At 41.9% G+C, this 14214-nt stretch overlaps 1 protein-coding gene across 3 annotated transcripts in view; it reads right to left on the bottom strand.

The window, feature by feature from the left end:
• The window catches only part of PDE10A (phosphodiesterase 10A), a 383571-nt gene that overhangs the window by 202693 nt on the left and 166664 nt on the right, over positions 1-14214 (bottom strand). The window contains exon 1 of one of the 3 annotated variants that reach the window (XM_054819187.1): positions 185-281. The exons of 1 other annotated variant lie outside the window; for it this stretch is intronic. The gene's annotated coding sequence lies outside the window, so the exon portion shown is untranslated. Of the gene's footprint in view, positions 1-184; positions 282-14214 lie in introns of those variants that run through there. One more of the 3 variants, XM_054819185.1, reaches the window with a different exon arrangement.

Raw genomic sequence — 14214 nt, forward strand, 5'->3', positions numbered from 1 at the left:
CATTTTTCTCAAACCCTGTGCACATGCAAGGAATGCATTTGTTTAAAGGATATGTGTCAGCCATTTGCTTTGATTCCCACAAACACTCAGACAAGCTACCTCTTTTCCATGAGAATATTAACTGCGTGTCGATAACATGCAAACATGTGCTAGCAGCCATCTCGAATGTGGTTTTGGGAATTACCTAGTCCAGATGCAGAAGAAATACTGCGAGATCCAAAATGAACTGCAATTCATTCAGCAAATCAAAACAACACATTTTAAGAAGTCCAGGTCTGTTCAGAGATAACTGACAACCAGAAAAAGAAAAAAAAAAAGTAAATACATTGTTTGCTTTCAGTAGTTTGTTCAGCTCCACTTATGTCACTTTACATTCTGCTCTGCAAGGTGACAGCTGAAAGGTTATGTGGCTGGAACTACAAATAATAAAAGTTTCTCTAGAAGTTCTAAGCTATGTGATGTATGATGATGGGTACATTAATAAAGCTGTGAAGACCACGTTCTTTTCCTGGATTTTTTTTTCCTTTTAGAAACACAGAAAACTATGCAAAGTTTTCAGTATTATTTTTCAGGGAAAATTTGCAATTCTTTACGGAATGTGCAAGGGTAGGACTTTTTTTAATCTCAAAATTTCAGGTAGACATATTGCTACATATTACATTGTAATAAAAAGCAAAATACATTTAATTTTAAAAGAAAAGGTAGTGCTAATGTACAAAGGGAAATATTTACAATAATTGTATTCAGATTTGTTTCATATAAAAGACTGAAAGAAGCTAAAGAAAACCTTTTGATGCCATCTACCATTTTGTGCTGTCCTGTGCAGCACAAAGATCAGATATTGATTGGTTTTATTTGAAGGATTTTCAGAAAAGGAAAAAACTGTTTGGGCTTAAGTTACTTTTGTTAAAGTAGAGGACATCCCCACTCCACCCCAGAGAAACTGTCCTTTAAATAAATGAAACCTCCAACAGCAGCTCTCTTTACTGGGATACTATATTATAAACCCAAAGCACTGTAAACACTGTAAGCTCTTTGATGCAAAGACCATCTTTTGAATCACGTCCAGCACAACAGGACCCTGCCTTGGGACCAGGGCCTCTCAGGTAGTAATGGAACACAAACAGGCAACGACGTAACAGCCGGCATGGTAGGCAACAGCACTGTTGTTACCTAACACTATTGGAACAGACATTTTTATTGTAAGAACAATAAATAAGGTTATCAAGATTTTTGTAATTTTATCTTTCTGTTTTCATAATGAAATCTAGAGTTAATTTATGACAGAAGAACATTGTTACAATTTGTTATCTGTTAGAGACAATTAATTATTTCAATTCTGTGTTCAATTGGAACATAGAAATTCTAACTTTTACATGAATTAAAGTTGCTTTATATGTAACAGATTTAAGAAAAATCCAAAAGAAAAAGTTAATACTGACTTATCTTTTGCTCCTTCACCATGAGTTGTGCACCTTGCTAGCACATAGCACAGACCATACACTGCTACTGTCACAAAGGGATGCCAGCTTTCCCCATAACTCTCTCTTGCAACCCCCTTCTTCACTTTCCCAAATTTTCAGCCACTAAAAACAAGCAGACTTTTCACCAAAACAGTTTGGACAGTTCATGAGAAATCCTACTGCCTCATCACTAGCAAATTCTTTGATGGAACTAGCAATCTCAGCTAAGTTTAAGTGTCAGGCTTTGTTCTAGCCTAAGCCTACAGCTGATTCCTCTTTGATCTTAACAGCAGGTGCAAAAACAAATGGAGTCTGAGTCCAGCCTTTAGAATTATCTACAAAGAAACCAAATCTATACTGAATTCAAGCACCTTTTTTGACTTCTGCTCAGAGGGAAACAATTTTCTTTTTAAAACAATGCTTTGTCCTTTTCACTTTAGTTCCTCCTTTTTTTTACAGTTTCTGTCAAGTCCCATTTTGCTCAGCTACAGTAACTACCAAGTTACCCACTGGAAGAACAAGACTTTTACTCCTACTCCATCTGTTAAAAAAGTCAGTCCTGAAACTGTGGCTGTTGATAGTGAAATGCAGTCGTTAGCCTTCAGAGTTAACACCCTGATGAGACGAGAAGTGCAAAGAAATGAATACCTCTAGCAACCATGGGCTATTTAACATGTTTTCTAAACCAGTTTGGTATCAAATCCATGCCCTGTTTCTATGTAGAAACATACCTTTGCAGTCCTGAAAACTAGAAAGCTGGACTCTGAAATGAAAGCTTGAACTCAAGTTTGTTGTGCACCCATAGCTCTCCTGTGTGGACTCACAGACTGACGCCACTATAACATGCATTCATCCAACACCACAATCAAGCTGGTAATATTGGGAGAAGTTTATTATCTAAGTAACTTTTCTCCATCCCATCTTCACTTTAGGCACCAAGAAATTCAACCCAGCTTATCTCCCTACAGCAGCACACATACACCCGCTATGAACCATATACCTGCTGCCTTTATATCCCACCCTAGCACATACTTGATATCTTTTTCTTCTGTTTTTCACACTTCTCCCTCTCTTTTTTTTTTCTTTTTCTTTATCCCCCTCTCTCACACACACACAGAGCCAGTATTTCTCTAGCTGCAGAATCAACATAACAGTACAGATTTCCTTTGGAAAATACTTTAATATCAGCATGTGAAAAACGCCATGTAGAAGAGTGGGGTATTACTACCATCATCCCTGAACAAATACTGTCTCACATACACAACCCTAGACCATTGCAGACAAGCTTATTTGTTTCAGTACAGTTCTCCTCCTCCAGAAATAAGACACCACTGCCATGTACTTTTTATTCATTCTCTTTTATCCATCTGTTTACTTATTCCCCATTATCTCCTTTGCCATCATCCAGCAGCCCCTGTTACTCCAACAGCTTTCTCACCCTCATGTATGACCCATCCTTCTCTCCATTTCACCATTTCTCCCCATGCTGTCACACCTCAGCAAACATACTTCAAGCTGGCAGCATCCCTGCTGTCTCAGCTGCAATGAGATCCTCACCTGCTTTCCCTTTGCTGCTTCCAAAGTCTTTCCCCAGCAGAAGTGCCTCCTCCTGCCCTGATCCATGGGGCCAGGTCCCATGAAGAACTCTGGTACTTGCTAGAGAAGGGGGATTCTTCCTAAACCTTGGGTCTAAAGGAGGAAGAGGAAGGACAGAGAGTGCATGTGCTCTACCAGAAGCCTGGGGCTGCCTATGGAGGAGGTTTTAGGATGGTAGAAATGAAGCAGCATTATCTTATCAGCCTGGCCACAGAGACAGGGAGTCGCTCATCTCTCCTGCTTGAGATGGGTTCCCTGAACGAATGACTGGGAGACTGAGTACGGACCATGGAACTCAGGAAGAACAAACAGGACACGTCCTACCCTCATGATAATACAGGATCAACAGCTGCTCCAAAACAGTCCAGAAAAAAAAAAATAAGCACAAATAATTTCTTTATGAATTTTCCTTAGAAAGCAAGTAAAGTTACGCTCCATAGGTATAACTGACAGGAGTCCTGTTCAGGCTAGGAAGCTTTGTATTCACGCTAGCCAAACAGCATGGGGATTTGAAAAGATATTGATTGCTTTGTTATATAGAAAATAAATACAGAGCAGTATACTGCAAAATACAGCAATTGCATATGGAAAGAATAGACCTGAGTATCTAGCAGATTTTTGCAAACAGGTTATTTGAACTGATCAATTTTTTTTCTGCAAATCTGCACCTTTAGGACAAAAGCAGAAGAGAAAGCACTGTGTAACCCATGCGAAGCAATTTCTACGGTATCCTCAGCTCAGCTTTCTCTTGCTGGATACAGTCTGCAGAAATGCTGCACCTGTGGGTCTGTTTTCAAGACAACACTGCAAAGTGGCTCATGCCAAATCCCATAACCCAAAATCCCTACACTGAGAAAGCTTCCGGCAAGCCCTCTAGTTGGTAGTTTCTAAGAGCAGAAAAAGTAAATCACACAGTAGTCCCAACAACCAAGTTACATCAGACCGTCTCTACATCTGATCTGGCTCACGCACACTCAGATATAATTATCTATCATTACCTTTTTTTTTTTTTTTTAAGTACGGATTGACATCCAGACTAAACAAGCCATTAATGCAGGAGCAACTCTGGGTTTATTTTTGGAGAAAGGGTTCCTTTGTGAGACCGCAAACCTCCCATTTAACCTAAAGCTCTATGTGGGATTTTTCTCCCGTGGTTACTCTAACCTAAGTTGTGGTTTGATTGGATGTGGCTTCACTAAATAAAATCTAAAGGATTTTATTGGAAAAGCAGAATTTTTGTTGCCAATAGCTTTTGTTGCCTGTCAGCCCTTGTCTTGCAGCTGGCTTATCACAATACAGACTCAAAATTTGAGACCATTTTTCTCACCCACAAAACTATCATCAGAGTTGATTTTCTAACTATTTCAGCCCCACGGAGCTCCAAAATAATAGGCTACCATTAAGACAGCTTTAAATGATCTATGGAGCAGGGCTTTAAATGAGGGAGAAAGGGAGCCACAGGAACCTTTAAAGGGGGAAGAAAACAAGAAAGGAGACAATCAGGCAGAATTCTGGTGCGAAGGGAAGCTTGGGAAATGGTGTGTGCCACAGGAGGGGAACCACCCACGCCCCCCTTGCCTAGAAGCCGGAGTCCGGCTGCAGGCGCTGCCACGTGGAACTCGTCACTCTCTTCCAGGTCAGCGGAGCTCTGAACCAGAGGGCTGCAAGGGATCCCCTGATCCCTGACGTCAGTCCCTACTGTCGTAGACTGGTCACACATCCAAAAATCAGTTACACAGCTTCCAGTGCCCCAGCAAAAAGGTCATTTAGAATCTCACTCTTCCTCCTAATTTCTGCTAAAATAAATGTATGGCCATTTCTTTTGGACCAGGTTTTTGTTTTGTTTTGGTTTTGTTTTTTTCTTCTAGCTTTAAATATCTCTTCTGCCTTCTTGACCTTTGGTATTTAAAAGGAGCAGTAGTATCTTTCTTAGACTTCATTTTCCTTGCCTAATCGAGGCACAATCTTTTAGTTCTTTCATATAACAGTAGCTCTAGTCTCCTGATGTCCCACCTTATAAGCCCTTCTCTACACCTCTCCCACTTGGAATTCATCTTTCCTCAGTACAAGTGACTACAGTTGCAGATATGCTCTCACCAAGGTTTTACAGATAGCTTGAACGCTTGCCCAGTTCTTTTGGAGAAATTTTGCTTGATATATCATGGTTGCAATACAGGGGGGTGGGAGGGGTCACTGTTGCCCAAGTCATTTTGTGATGAACACAGTCACTAGGACTTTCTTTCCTCTTCGTTGTTTCTGACTGATGAGCTCAAAGACAAAATTCATTATTTGTCCCCAGGTGAATGATTCTGCACTTTGTACTTCTACGTTTCATTCTCCTTCCAGTAATAGAGACTTCAGAGCTCTCTGAATCATCCCAAATCTGCTCCAGTTCCCCTCTGTGCAGACAATGGCCTCTCAAACTCTATAATCTATAAACTCTGCTAACACACCCTTACCTACATACAGGAAAGAAAATGTGAAACCAGTTCAGTCCCCAGACAAACTCTTGCTAAATTCAACTTGGAACCTTCCTTATGCTAGCAGGGCAACTGTCCTCCCTTTAGCTATAAGCACTTCATTCTCAGGTGGTCTACAGCACCCAGCGTTTCTGCAGACATCAGAAATACTCAAGACATTGCTTGGCAGTTCTGCAAAACAGGGAACTATTATTCACAAATCCTGCCTTACAGAGGAAGAAACACAGAAGTTTGGGGGGAGTTCCCCTAAAGTTATGCAGAAAATTTAAAAAAGAGAGTTATAAAAGATGATTGAAAGAATGACACAAAAGTATCTGGTCCCCCCTCTCCTCCTCTGCCTGCAGTATCACCCTCTGTTTTCTCATCCATCACACGTATGAGGAAGGAGTCCAGGCTGGGGCTGGCTTCAGGCAGAGGCAAAGTAAGCAGATCCCGAAAGCCACAGACTGCCAGAGGGCCCCTGTCTGCCTGCTCTGCCCTTCCAGGCAGGCAAGCAGATGAGCTCTTCCAGCAGGGTAGCCACCCAAAGAGCACAGCTCCAGCCCTGCCTAAAAAGCCTCCTGCTGCCTCAGCCACCGAGGCTACGATAACAATGCGTGGCTTGTCCTTAGTGCCTGCTGTCCAGCTTGTTTAAGGAAAATAAATTTCTGCTCTCTTTTGTCTTCCCTCTTCCCACGGCCATTTTTCTTTGCTATATGTGACACTAAACAGTTTTTAAAACAAACCCTCAAATTCAACAGAAGTGTAACTTTTCAAAACCACACTCATTGCTGAGATGAAACCATCCTTCCTCAGCTGTGAACTACCAGCCTTCTATGCAAGCCCGCTCCACCACACATTAAATTACAATGTACATAAATGACTTAATTTACTCTGAGAAGAAGTTTAGAAACTCCAAGCAACAGTAACTGATCTGTCATTTGATTAAAAAACCCAACCAACGAACCAACCAACCAACTCCTCTTGGTTTACTTGTTTGTTCATAGTGAGATGTATAAAAAGCTGCCATCTCTCCAGTTACACATACCTTCTTGTAAGTGAGAACTTGTTCTCTGTAATCAGATATTTGCCCTGGCCTGGGTGCAGAAGGAAGATCCCACCTAGAGATTAGTGCACTGTCAATATTAACAGCTTTCACGAGATTGCCGCATTACACTGCCAAGCAAAAATATTTGATCCGCGTTACCCATGTTGAAGCCTGGCACACACTTTGAGGTGCTTCTGAAGTTTTTCTTAGATTTTTCCAATAGCTGGGTTTCAGGCAGCAATATGAACGTAACTGGCACAGCAGAAGCTGCTGCAGTTGCACTGACCTGTACTCCTTTTCGGGACACAAATGACCCAACCACAGCAGGAGTTATTACAGCTGCTACTTCTGTGTACACTGTGTGTCAGATTAGGTTTTTCAAAAGATATTTTGAAATAGCTCTTGTTTTGAGTAACAACAACAACAAAGTTAATTCACACTACTACTCTTCTATGAAAATTAGCACAACTGTGTTTCAGAAAAGATATTTCTCTGTAGAAAGCAGATCTCAGTGTATACTGCTTCCCCAATTCTCTATAGCACTTTAAGGAAATGCAAGAATAAATGTAGGAAGGAATGGTAAATATCTACAAATCTGATGTATGAAAGTAGACAAAAGAGAAAGCAAAACCAGCTGTGTTATCAGATGGCAGGTTAAAATTCAGAAGGAAGGGAAATGTAGAGAAAGGTAATGGAAAAGTAAGTGGAATCAAGTGGAGTCACCTTCTTGGAGCTCTGTGGCAGCTCTGGGAAAGGGTGCATCATCTTTATTGAAAAAGCAGAGCATTTTTTTAGCTTTTTAGCTAGCAGTTATAAATCCTACCACACCCTTGCAGCAGATTCAGGCAATCAGAAACATGCTTGTCTGATGGACCCTTCATGTTCTTACTCCCCAACCCATAAAACAGTTTTCTTGATGAGAAGTTCCAGCTGAACAATGATAATTCACTCATTTACCTGTGAGAAAGATTGTGTCCTGCTATGCCTGAAACCTTGCACCTGATTCTCCTTTGCTTTGTGCCAGCATAAATCCATGGACTTCATTGGACTGAGTTATTTCTACTGTAGTCAAAGAGAAGAGCCAGACTGCGTGGTTTTGGCCTTTGCTTCCAGCCCTTCCCTTGCCTGCCCACCTTATTCTCTCTTTGTAAAACCTCTATTTTTTCCATTTCAAAGGCTCTCCAACTGCGGCTCACAGGGATCTGGCTGTGATGAGGTCCTCTCTCTTTCTAAGGCAAAAAATGCTAGAAGATCTCTAAGCCTTACGCTGCAGGGGAGTCCTTGCTGCAGTTACATGGGACAAGGAGTAGATCTGCTTCTCGATGAGCACTGGAAATGGAGGGAAGTTTAGGAATCCCCATACAGGTAACACTGTTCGAATTGTGTGAAGTGAGCAGCATCGAACAACTTCAAGCCCACCACTCCAATTAGATGAATCTACCAGATGGAAAATTGCTTAAAAAGCTAACAAGACTGTCATGTTTTGCTGATTCGTCAACATGTGCCTTCCAAGCATGTTTGAAAACAAAACAAAACAAAACAAAATCGTCAGAAAGCCAGGGAAAGCAGAATTACAACTGGGCTTTTCACACATGAGACCAAAACAAACTGCCCACATTTGCAGACTCTGTCTTCACCGGCTATTTAGAGTAAGGTAAATTTTTCAAGCCCTGCATTAACTGCTGAATGAAAGGGTTTTCTTTATAGTTCTTTACAATAAGATATTTTTAAAAGAAAATCAGGTGGGACAAAAGGAATAGATGCTATATGAAAGCCCATTTGTACTTATACACCAAAGAAATTTTTTAAGGTTCTTTAACCCTGGTGTCACTGTCTGATTAGGTAGTTCGCCATAAGTTATGATGGGGATAATTCTGAATTTGCAGACATCTTCAAAGCCATTATGTCCTGCTGTTTGGGAAATGCTTTGTTTACTTGCAAAAGAGCTCTTCTGAATTTCTTTACTTTTGGCATCATTTTTTGTATTGTATGTCCCATAAGAGCCCAATGAAATGGGCTTTTTGACTCCATTAGTATACATTACGATCAGGGTTTTGTTAGAGGTTTGCATATTCCAAGCACAAACATTGACCATCCTGAGCCAACAGGTCGTTTCAACTCACGTTTAATCCTTGGAACACCTTTTTCTTGTATGTTTAAGGACTCCGTGAACACTGTATTTGTACAAGTGGCTATGCACACAGAACTAACTAAATAATTAACACTAAATACTGAGGTATACCTAAGTACTCGTGCATGGTGATGGTACCTGGTTATTTTCAGAAACTTAAGGAGTCAGGCTAGTGTAGTATAGTTAATAACTAAAAGGGTTTGCTTCTTTTCCAGAAATGCTAAAACTGTGTAATAGGTTAAAAATATTTAAAATATGCAATGTGTAACTATGCTGTTGGAATCACTGCTATTTTAAAAATTAGGTGTTTATAGACAGCTAACAAAGTTAAGCTTGAAATTAGAAAAGAAGTTCACCTAAGTTTCAGAATTTAGACGAGCAATTCAATGAATGAGGCTAGGAAAAATCCTCTCCCACGAGCAGTTCATTCCACAGGTGCCTTCCTTGAGGCTTCTTGCACATTCTTCCAAAGTTTCTAAGAGTGAACCCTCTCAAAGCAGGGCCAGACCACTAGACATTCACTGCAATGGCTTCTTCTATGTTTCTAGCAAAGCTAACTTTGGGGAAAAATATGATTAAAAAATTGCTGGGGGAAAGGCGGACGCATGGTTTAACCAAAGCGATGGAGCACTTCACACGAAAAAGAAATCTGGCAGAACAGAAGATGAATAAGGACTTCAGAACAGACTGCATTCCCAAACAGTACCTGGCTGGAACAGTTGGCTTAACTTGTTCTGTGTGATATAACAGTACCTAAGAGTAGGAAGCGATCTAAAAATATTAGTGTTCATATGTTAGCAATAGTGTTTTTGCAAAACATTAAAATATTGTCAGAAAGTAGAGATTAAAGCATGCAGCGTAAATGTAGTGGTTGCCAAATGTCTCTGTCCCATATTGTTAGAAACTCTGAAACGTGCCTGTTCACAAGTGCCTTCTGGACATCGATTTTCTGCCTCACTGTCTCGCTCCTTCTCCCGCCCCCAGCCATCAGTTTTCCTTTGCAGCTCCGTGAATCACAAAACTGAATGCACTCTGAATCACCCCAACACTCATCCAAAAGGTAATTCCCCAAGCAACAATTTGCTTGATGTGGTGATTGCAAACAACATATACGTGGCTGAGGCGCGAGGAGCTGCGTGTTACCACCAGACAGTTTTGGCCATCAAGACCAGCTGAGCTCAGCTGGGAAAAATACTCCACCTTTTAGAACGTTTAGCTATTTCCCCCTCCAAGATTTTTTTCCCCCAAATTAACCTGTTTACAAAAAAAAAAAAAAAAAGTTATTTTAAAGCTGTCTGGAATAATAAAATGTAAACAAGAGACTGAAAGGGACACATGGATATGGACACACCAATATCCCCAAAATCTCTTGAAATGTTAGCTTTTAATGACCCTGTCTTCATGTTCAAGAACCTGCACTTCATGGTCACGCTGGGAGACATTTTTGTGACAACTTGATAAATCTAAACATAGATATAATTTTTTTCTGATTTTGATTCCACAAACTGGAACAGGTTTAAAATAAGAAAGGGAAAAAACAAAAAAGAAAAAAAGAGCTGACTTTCTCTCCCAGTAGAGCAGCCTCTCTTAGGGGTGGATGGGCTAAGAAAGCATACTCAGGGTAGCATGTCCTCCTTGTTCAGTCCCTCAGAGGGTACCCTGTTGGTACCCTACTCTCTGCTGGAAAGACTTGTACGTTTTAGCTAGTCATCCAATCTGTTAACAGTTTGGCCCTTTTCCCTCTCCCCCATTTAATAACAGGCTGCAATGATGATGTAAAATTGAAACCCCAAGTTGCACTGTCTAGTTTCTTAATGCAGCCAGCCAGACATCACCTCTACCAGGACACAGGAGTTATTCCTCAGCAACAGATGATGGAAGTTCCTTATACCTTACTTGTTCTGCTGGAAACCTTTTAGGCATGTCTGCTCTCGATTTCTGTAGGTGTGAGCATTACTGAGATCATTTTTATCTCCCTGTCTTTCATGTCTTTGTACATGGAGCTTTCCTTCTCCTCTTTCTGAGTTGTCCCCTTGACAGATTTTGCATGTTTTTCTAGGATCTGGTGCCTTGTTTCTTTTTAACATCATTATGACTGTGCTTGAATCATGGCTGCAACGCTTAGCAGCACGAAGAAAGACTCCCCAGAAAGGGCTTAGATAAGTCCCACTCCCCGTACCTCTAAACGCTTTCATCCTTTCTCTCCGTGCACTCACTGCAACTCTGGAGCAAGGCCTTGGTATCCGAGGGTGCTGAGCGGGCTCTAGCCACAGAAAGAGGATTCAATCCCCTCCAGACCCACCCAACCCTCACAGGGTGCTGAGCTCTGTACCATCACCTGCATTCAGCACCCAGGGGCTCCCTGTGCTCTCCCTTCCCCCACTTCTTAGCCAATACTAAATTCCTTACTTTCACTTTGCAGGATCTCTTTACAAGCCAATCCCCATCCCCCTCCTCTGGCTGTGTCCATCTGCTCAGCCTAGCTCTCCCCGTCTCCATTCACCCCCTCCCTCCAGCCCCTTTGTGTTCCCCTCAGATGCCTGCTTGCAAGCTCTTTTCATGCTGTCTCTGTGCCTGGATTTCTCTTCTTAAACCCCATCTGGCACGCATTCACTCTCTCTTCCTCCCCCTTATACCCCTTCACAAAATTAACTTCAATGAGACTTAAACCGTGGCCTCTGCCACATTCCAAAAAATGCCTTTCAACTTATTCGCATTAATCTGGAAAACTCATTGGCATCAGTCATCTGAATTAGTTTTTCCAATAATCGTGCCGGTCTTGCCTTCATTCACTTTCTCCCCTCTCACTCCACTCCCTGTTGCCCCTCCCTCCTATTTTCTCTCCTTTTAACTTGGGCTGGAAGCTGTTCAGGGCATCTTTATCTCTATCAGAAAGTGCAGTGCATGTTGATGAAAGAGAGGATTGAACTGAATGGAACCAAAATGTCCTGCTAACTCCAGACGCTGCTGGAGATGCTGCATCTGAGCTGTCTTAGTAAACACCAGCCAGAAAGGGTAAGTTGAGAAATTATAACTAGAGATGTGGCTTGTGTCAAGGAGTGATTTCCTGAGGTAAAGTCTGACAACCCCTTCTTTGACAACTACTGGTGTTTTGCCCTCCCAACTGAAGGCGACAGAGTCTGCCAGGAACCTCTTATTGTCTTCCAGCACACAGCGCAACCCAGGCTCCCCAGCATCTTCAGACCTGCGGTGGGTGACCCCTTTTTAAAACTCGAGACGATTGCATTTTACATGATCTCCACATCACCACGCCAGATCCTCTCCCCAAAACACCAGCCACTGAATTTCACTGCTAACTGAGGAGCAATAAGCATTGTACTGCTCAAGTTTTGCAGGCAGATAATCACATCTGTCTGCCCTGCCTTCTCCAGTTTGAACTGGAGATAATGTGTATATACCCAAAAATAAGCTGTGAAGACTATTTTTTCCCTCCTAACATACCGAAGAGAGTAAAGATGTGTAGGTCACTTGATTATTTGTATAATGGTAGCAATCAGGAGGGCCTGTGGGGATCCAGGCACTGTGCAACCCTTACTCTGGCAAGTCTGTCACCCAAACCCTCTAAGGATGTTCCCAGTGGGGGCAATTGCACTGCTGGGAAAAGCACTCTGGGCAAGCAGAGAGGGAAGGCACAGAGGCCCGGGACAAGAACGAGAGGTGAGGACGGCTACTGAACTGCTGTGAAGGGGGAACAACCGAGAGTCCTGTGACAGAGGCACAATTGACTCTCTTGCCTATTCCTGGAGCAGTCACTGACGGCGATTTGAAACCATACAATTTATGCATAATGGGTTGCATCAACATAGCAGTCTAGCATCAAACACAAAAAGCAGGATGTGTCTGCATGTTGGCAGTGCGTTACTGAATTAGCATCTTCAGTAACAGCTAAGGAAGAGCAAAAAGATACCAAAACAACTTCCTTCACAGGGCAGAGCATCCATATCAGTGCTATGGTACAAAACCAGAGCAGAATGGGTATCTCAGGAGCCTAGTAATAGTAACAGCATTTCACCTTGAGGCCGACCAGACTAATAATTGAGTTATTAATGTCCTAAGACTCAATACAGCATTCTTCAGCGCTTAAGAAAAGGGGTCTCGTTTTATTCGCAGGGAGATGTTTCTGTCAAGTACAACTCAAACATTTCTCTGTGCTCTGATGGCCTTCTGGCTGCCTGTAGGGCATTAATGGTTCCAATTCATTTCTATAAAAGGGAGGGCAACCACACTTCAAAAACACATCTCTAGAATCCAAAATTATTAACGACCCTTCTCAGTAGTTTCAGTGGAAGAAACACAGGACTGAATTGGCTTGCAGACTTAACTCTCTTCATCCATTCAAAAGAGTCTTTCCAGATAGTGCAGAAGAAAACAAGGCCTTGACACTTCTTCTGTGCCTAAATCTCAGTCCAGGCCTGCCAGTCTCAAATCTATTGGTGAGGAGCAGTTGGAGCTTCCACAGCTGGGATGACTTCAGTGTCTTGGTGGCATTTTCACGGGCCAGAATTTCTATCACAAAGAGCAATCCCAACCTCCCATCTGAAGAGTAACAGTAACTTTTAGGAGATTGATTGTCACTAGCCATTACCCTGAGAGGAATCTCAAGACTCCTCCCTTCCAGTGTGTTTACCTTCAGTTATTAACTGGTTGTCAAGAACTGGATTTTTTTTTTTTTCATGGAGAAGTTTTATGAGAGGGTGTAATTAATCAAAGCATCTGACTGCAGGAAAGTGCTAACACCCACGAAAGCTAATTTTCAATGACTTGTAAAGCCTCATGCACCTTTTTAACAGTACTAGAGAAATCTATAGTAATAGCCCAACAATCCTTTCCTCAGTTTTTATCTCTGCTAGGCCAGCAGAACCTCAGGGACAATCCTGGAGTTTGACAGAGTGATGAGAGCAAACTGTGTTCAGCAGCCACCATACATTTCCTTAAAAAGTCACCAGAATTTTACTGTAATTTTTTTTTTTTTCCCACAAAGAAGAGCCTTGAGTTGTATAGCTATGAAGTAGCAGCTGCCTGAAGCTAGCTTTATATTGGTTCGGGTTTTTTTCTTTATATACTTCATTTAGACTATGTATTTACCAGTTTGCTTGTCAGGGCTTTGAAGCAGGGACAGTCTACTGTTTCGCGCTCGAGTGGTATGACAAACTAGCACGACAGACCTCTGTTCTGGGTTACTCCGAGGCAATTCTGGAAAAAAAATAGCAAGAGGTCAGTACAGGGGATACAGAGTAAGTACCCTAGAAGCACCATTTTCAATTGACCTTTCTTCAGTGCAATTTAGGAGCAACCTCTGTCCCTGGGATGCAAACAGTAGCACAGTGGTCTCCTCCCAGTGTCTACAATGCCATAGTCAGAAGACCTTGGCACAAGCAATTTTTTGCCAGGAGAATACTGGGGTAGAGAAAAACTTCACTGAGCCTCCATGAATATATATCCAGTGTGCACGAATGTCAGGGAGCGGGAGAGATTAATGAAAACCTGATTTAAAAC

This window comes from Grus americana, chromosome 3 (genome assembly GCF_028858705.1).
Source record: "Grus americana isolate bGruAme1 chromosome 3, bGruAme1.mat, whole genome shotgun sequence".
Lineage (NCBI taxonomy): Eukaryota > Metazoa > Chordata > Aves > Gruiformes > Gruidae > Grus > Grus americana.